Source organism: Diorhabda carinulata, unplaced genomic scaffold, assembly GCF_026250575.1.
Source record: "Diorhabda carinulata isolate Delta unplaced genomic scaffold, icDioCari1.1 Dcau_14, whole genome shotgun sequence".
NCBI lineage: Eukaryota > Metazoa > Arthropoda > Insecta > Coleoptera > Chrysomelidae > Diorhabda > Diorhabda carinulata.
The window spans coordinates 527,501-535,000 of record NW_026613959.1 but is presented as its reverse complement, the minus strand read 5'-3'; the positions used below and the strand labels follow the sequence as shown (position 1 = coordinate 535,000).

Below are 7,500 nucleotides of genomic sequence, written 5' to 3'. Positions count from 1 at the left end.
CATACACCTCGGACGACTTCTACATACAAAACATCTCCATTCAACTTCACAAATCATCTTTCTCGACAAGTTCCTATATCGAGCGGAATTTAATTTCATAATACTTGTTTTTCATTATTATTTCTATTTTCATACAACTTTTATATAATACACCTCGTACGTTCATACATCGAGCGGCCATCTAATTTCATAATACTTTTTTTCCTTATTGTTAATATTTTCATAACACTTTTATGTCATACACCTCGGACGGCTTTTAAATACAAAACATCTCCACTCAATTTTCACAAATCATCTTTCTCGACAAATTGCTATATCGAGCGGAATTTAATTTCATAATACTTGTTTTTTATTATTATTTCTATTTTCATACAACTTTTATATAATACACCTCGTACGTTCATACATCGAGCGGCGATCTAATTTCATAATACTTTTTTTCCTTATGGTTAATATTTTCATAACATTTTTATGTCATACACCTCGGACGACTTCTACATACAAAACATCTCCATTCAACTTCACAAATCATCTTTCTCGACAAGTTCCTATATCGAGCGGAATTTAATTTCATAATACTTGTTTTTCATTATTATTTCTATTTTCATACAACTTTTATATAATACACCTCGTACGTTCATACATCGAGCGGCGATCTAATTTCATAATACTTTTTTTCCTTATTGTTAATATTTTCATAACACTTTTATGTCATACACCTCGGACGGCTTTTAAATACAAAACATCTCCACTCAATTTTCACAAATCATCTTTCTCGACAAATTGCTATATCGAGCGGAATTTAATTTCATAATACTTGTTTTTTATTATTATTTCTATTTTCATACAACTTTTATATAATACACCTCGTACGTTCATACATCGAGCGGCGATCTAATTTCATAATACTTTTTTTCCTTATGGTTAATATTTTCATAACATTTTTATGTCATACACCTCGGACGACTTCTACATACAAAACATCTCCATTCAACTTCACAAATCATCTTTCTCGACAAGTTCCTATATCGAGCGGAATTTAATTTCATAATACTTGTTTTTTATTATTATTTCTATTTTCATACAACTTTTATATAATACACCTCGTACGTTCATACATCGAGCGGCGATCTAATTTCATAATACTTTTTTTCCTTATGGTTAATATTTTCATAACATTTTTATGTCATACACCTCGGACGACTTCTACATACAAAACATCTCCATTCAACTTCACAAATCATCTTTCTCGACAAGTTCCTATATCGAGCGGAATTTAATTTCATAATACTTGTTTTTCATTATTATTTCTATTTTCATACAACTTTTATATAATACACCTCGTACGTTCATACATCGAGCGGCCATCTAATTTCATAATACTTTTTTTCCTTATTGTTAATATTTTCATAACACTTTTATGTGATAGATACACCTCGGACGGCTTCTAAATACAAAACATGTAATTTCATAATACTTCTTTTTAATATTCACAATACATCTTTTATATATTTTCACTATACATCTTTATTAATGTTAATGTAGAAGGCGTACCGTTGTACAGCGCACATATATGTGTGGTGTATCGAAGTTGACGTCTCGTTAAATTTTAATAAACTCGTTATAATTTACGTAAAGACGTTGTTTCGGTCATTCCACATCGGTGGATTATATAGTTTTCTGAAAGGGTCCCCGTTCTCCTCCAATATATTAACGTATATTGCTAGCGGTTCCCTTTTTAGATATTATATCAATTTATCCACAAATTAAATATCTATTGCGAGATCGCGAATTTAGCTAGCGTTCTATCGTGAGCGATTCATATGCGATCGTCTATGAAAAATATATATTATATTACACTTTTATATATATAATACACAATATTTGCGATAACTCTCATTATTCCGTGCGAGAATAAAAATTTCGTTCATTATTACCTAATGTATAAACCATGTCGCTTACAATCTAGCGAAGGGTAGAGATAATGTCGAAATTGTAGCCCGGTCGACGTAATCATCTAATTTTTCTCATTTCGATTAAATTTAGATAGATTTATAGTCGATTCGGTGAAATTTTATAAAATAAGAAAAAATATAAATAAAGCGTGGCGCTGAAAATTATATATTTTCAATAATAAGCGCAGCAAACACGCAAAAGAAAAAGTAAATAACAATGTGTTTATACACGAATATAGATGATTATTATATTATGTATAAATATAAAGTATATATGTAATATAAAAAACATCATCATAATTTATCCTCTTTTGGATATTGTTATTAAAACTTTTTCGATAATAGTTTTTTATTATAAAATATATATATATATATATAATAATAATAATAATAATATATATTATATATATTATAAAACACAGTTCCCTGGTTGATCCTGCCAGTAGTCATATGCTTGTCTCAAAGATTAAGCCATGCATGTCTCAGTACAAGCCAAATTAAGGTGAAACCGCGAAAGGCTCATTAAATCAGTTATGGTTCCTTAGATCGTACCCACATTTACTTGGATAACTGTGGTAATTCTAGAGCTAATACATGCAAACAGAGTTCCGACCGGAGACGGAAGGAGCGCTTTTATTAGATCAAAACCAATCGGTGGCGGGCTTGCTCGTCATCGTACAATTTGGTGACTCTGAATAACTTTTCGCTGATCGCACGGTCTCGCACCGGCGACGCATCTTTCAAATGTCTGCCTTATCAACTGTCGATGGTAGGTTCTGCGCCTACCATGGTTGTAACGGGTAACGGGGAATCAGGGTTCGATTCCGGAGAGGGAGCCTGAGAAACGGCTACCACATCCAAGGAAGGCAGCAGGCGCGCAAATTACCCACTCCCGGCACGGGGAGGTAGTGACGAAAAATAACGATACGGGACTCATCCGAGGCCCCGTAATCGGAATGAGTACACTCTAAACCCTTTAACGAGGATCAATTGGAGGGCAAGTCTGGTGCCAGCAGCCGCGGTAATTCCAGCTCCAATAGCGTATATTAAAGTTGTTGCGGTTAAAAAGCTCGTAGTCGAATCTGTGTCCCACGCCGCTGGTTCATCGTACGCGGTGTTAACTGGCGTGTCGTGGGACGTCCTGCCGGTGGGCTTAGCTCGCAAGGGCGGCCCAACTCAATCCCGCCGCGGTGCTCTTGACTGAGTGTCGAGGTGGGCCGGCACGTTTACTTTGAACAAATTAGAGTGCTTAAAGCAGGCCAAAATTTTGCCTGAATACTGTGTGCATGGAATAATGGAATAGGACCTCGGTTCTATTTTGTTGGTTTTCGGAACCCCGAGGTAATGATTAATAGGAACGGATGGGGGCATTCTCGTATTGCGACGTTAGAGGTGAAATTCTTGGATCGTCGCAAGACGGACAGAAGCGAAAGCATTTGCCAAAAACGCTTTCATTGATCAAGAACGAAAGTTAGAGGTTCGAAGGCGATCAGATACCGCCCTAGTTCTAACCATAAACGATGCCAGCTAGCGATCCGCCGACGTTCCTCCGATGACTCGGCGGGCAGCTTCCGGGAAACCAAAGCTTTTGGGTTCCGGGGGAAGTATGGTTGCAAAGCTGAAACTTAAAGGAATTGACGGAAGGGCACCACCAGGAGTGGAGCCTGCGGCTTAATTTGACTCAACACGGGAAACCTCACCAGGCCCGGACACCGGAAGGATTGACAGATTGAGAGCTCTTTCTTGATTCGGTGGGTGGTGGTGCATGGCCGTTCTTAGTTGGTGGAGCGATTTGTCTGGTTAATTCCGATAACGAACGAGACTCTAGCCTGCTAACTAGGCGTATTTCGACATCCCAAAGGCCCGTCGGTATTGAGTTTCGGCTCTTGCCGTTCGCGGTTTTTACTGTCGGCGTACAAATAATTCTTCTTAGAGGGACAGGCGGCTTCTAGCCGCACGAGATTGAGCAATAACAGGTCTGTGATGCCCTTAGATGTTCTGGGCCGCACGCGCGCTACACTGAAGGAATCAGCGTGTCCTCCCTGGCCGAGCGGCCCGGGTAACCCGCTGAACCTCCTTCGTGCTAGGGATTGGGGCTTGCAATTGTTCCCCATGAACGAGGAATTCCCAGTAAGCGCGAGTCATAAGCTCGCGTTGATTACGTCCCTGCCCTTTGTACACACCGCCCGTCGCTACTACCGATTGAATGATTTAGTGAGGTCTTCGGACTGAGCGCGGTGGCGTTTCGGCGTCGCCGATGCTTCGGAAAGATGACCAAACTTGATCATTTAGAGGAAGTAAAAGTCGTAACAAGGTTTCCGTAGGTGAACCCTGCGGAAGGATCATTACAGAGTATTTGTTCGTTTTTAAACAAAAAAAAAAAAAACGAAATCAAGTCTGTATTAATTGTAAAAGAGAATTTTCTTCTACAAAATTATCGAACTCTTCAAAAGAAATTTATATATGTTATAAATTATATATATATATATATTATAACGATTGACGGAACGATCATTAACAAAATTTCTTGTTAACTAAAAACGTTCTGATAAAGAATCGTTATTATAATAAACGAAAAATATATAGTTTATTGAAACGTCGTCTGTTGTCGTGTGTGTGTCTATATTTTTATGGATAAATTTTATTTCGTTTATTATATTATTACCTAAGTTTTTTATCGTTTGAAGGTAATACAAGAAAATATCGACAAGATTATATGTGATGATTATGTTATTGAGACATTTTCATCCGGGTACCTAAACGAAATTTAAGCACATGTCGATTCTATCGATATGTATAAAAATTCGTTTTAGAAATAATATTTTATGTATTATTTCGAAGGTGTTCGAAGATTTACGCCCGACCGTCGAAATTTGTATAAAACTTTCAAGATAAAAAAAAAAACTGTAATAATATATAGAGGAGGAATATATCGTGCGAGATATCTGTCTATGCGCGCCTCGTTTGTAATAAAACATGTGCAGCGGTTAAAATTTATCAGATATATCAAAGTACGATATTATAATTTCTCTAAAAGTTTCGAATAATTACCATTTATTATAATATATATATATATATATATATATATATAAAAAATGTCGTTATATAAATTTTCTATACGCGTATAAGATATTATAATAATATTATTAATTTAATAATAATCAAATATTAAAAATACGACGAATAGAATATGAGAAAACGACATAATAATAAAATGATTACCCTGAACGGTGAATCACTTGGCTCGTGGGTCGATGAAGAACGCAGCTAATTGCGCGTCAACTTGTGAACTGCAGGACACATGAACATCGACATTTCGAACGCACATTGCGGTCCTCGGATACTCGTTCCCGGACCACTCCTGACTGAGGGTCGTATCAATTTAAAAGACTGCTTAGAATTTAAAATTTTTCTATTTATTAAAGAAAAATAATGCCTAAGCGTGTTGGATGTGAAACAATAACGCACACTAATTAAGAAAAAACACATGCACATACAAACTTGTGCGTATTTTTTTTTGTATTTGTGCGGCATCCTAAAGTGCGAAAAGCAGCGTAAATTTTTATAGAAAAAGTTACGCAATTTTTGAACACAACCCGCTATACCATAAATTAATCGTGTATTTATATGAAATACATAAAATTTGTTTGGTAGAGAGTTATATTTATATATAATATATATATATTATACATATATACGACGTATATATAGTCGATAAATAAGTGTGTGTATATATAATATATTTATGATAAAATGATAACGCGGTCGTCGTGTCCGAGAGAAATAATAAAGTTTCGAAGACTGGACGTCTGACCAGTGTTTTATTTATATCATTTATACACACGGTATATCGACAAAATATATGAATTATATATATTAAAAATATTATATATGTATAAAGGCTGGTGGTGTGTTGCTGATGCTGATGCTGATGCTGCTGCTGCTGCTGCCGACTCTTTAAATAAAAACAAATAATGTTATATTTCATATGAGAGATGATTATGATAGTTTGGCGAATTGTATTTAAATATTATACGAGATATATTATAATATATCGACCTCAGAGCAGGTGAGATTACCCGCTGAATTTAAGCATATTACTAAGCGGAGGAAAAGAAACTAACTAGGATTCCCTCAGTAGCTGCGAGCGAACAGGGAAAAGCCCAGCACCGAATCCCGTGGTCGATATCGGCCACCGGGAAATGTGGTGTTAGGGAGGATCCGTTTATCACGAGATCGTGCGGCGCGTCCAAGTCCTTCTTGAACGGGGCCACAGCCCATAGAGGGTGCCAGGCCCGTAGCGACCGTTGCCGATTGCGTGAGGATCTCTCCTGAGAGTCGGGTTGCTTGAGAGTGCAGCCCTAAGTGGGTGGTAAACTCCATCTAAGGCTAAATATGACCACGAGACCGATAGCGAACAAGTACCGTGAGGGAAAGTTGAAAAGCACTTTGAAGAGAGAGTTCAAGAGTACGTGAAACCGTTCAGGGGTAAACCTGAGAAACCCGAAAGGTCGAAAGAGGAAATTCATTCGCGTTTCGATAATTGAAGTTGAACGTTTGTATGACGGATATTGTTTGTGTTTCGGCATATTACAATAAATCGCGTTTTACGTTTTTCTAATCGATATCGAACGCGTGCACTTTTCCTCTAGTAGGACGTCGTGATCCGTTGGGTGTCTGTCTAAGACTCGAGGTGGTAGACCACTTGATTTTATTCGAATTCATGGGGACCCTCGATGTTCCGACAGACTCGCTCGACGGTAGAAATATGGCGCGGGGCCGCTAGATTAATTAGCGTTCGGCCCGTAGCAAGAGCGTTTCGTGTTTGACGGTAATCGGACATAATGCCGATTCTGTCCCGGAACGACTGTTGGTTACGGTGTTCTCGAACAGACCTCGTTTTGAAACGCCGATCAACGACGCTATCGATTTGGGTAATTTCAGGACCCGTCTTGAAACACGGACCAAGGAGTCTAGCATGTGCGCGAGTCATTGGGAAATAACTAAACCTAAAGGCGTAATGAAAGTAAAGGTTTACCTCGCGTAGACCAAGGGAGGATAAGCGATTTGCAAATAAAAATTGTAAACGCTTCGCACTCCCGGGGCGTCTCGTTCTCATTACGAGAAGAGGCGCACCAAGAGCGTACACGCTGGGACCCGAAAGATGGTGAACTATGCCTGGTCAGGACGAAGTCAGGGGAAACCCTGATGGAGGTCCGTAGCGATTCTGACGTGCAAATCGATCGTCGGAACTGGGTATAGGGGCGAAAGACTAATCGAACCATCTAGTAGCTGGTTCCCTCCGAAGTTTCCCTCAGGATAGCTGGCGCTCGTAGCGTACGAGTTTCATCCGGTAAAGCGAATGATTAGAGGCATTGGGGTCGAAACGACCTCAACCTATTCTCAAACTTTAAATGGGTGAGATCTCCGGCTTGCTCGAACTTATGAAGCCGCGAGACTCGAATCAGAGTGCCAAGTGGGCCATTTTTGGTAAGCAGAACTGGCGCTGTGGGATGAACCAAACGTCGAGTTAAAGCGCCAAAAT

The 7,500-nt window shown here is 38.4% G+C and overlaps 2 non-coding genes and 1 pseudogene across 2 annotated transcripts; all 3 read left to right on the top strand.

The window, feature by feature from the left end:
• The first annotated feature begins 2,378 nt into the window (after window positions 1-2,378).
• Window positions 2,379-4,303, top strand: LOC130903129 (small subunit ribosomal RNA). Its single transcript, XR_009060547.1, has one exon. It is a non-coding gene; the product is annotated as a small subunit ribosomal RNA (ribosomal RNA).
• Window positions 4,304-5,174: 871 nt separating this feature from the next.
• Window positions 5,175-5,330, top strand: LOC130903175 (5.8S ribosomal RNA). Its single transcript, XR_009060583.1, has one exon. It is a non-coding gene; the product is annotated as a 5.8S ribosomal RNA (ribosomal RNA).
• Window positions 5,331-6,010: 680 nt separating this feature from the next.
• LOC130903147 (large subunit ribosomal RNA) overlaps window positions 6,011-7,500 on the top strand; it is a 4,955-nt pseudogene continuing 3,465 nt past the window's right edge.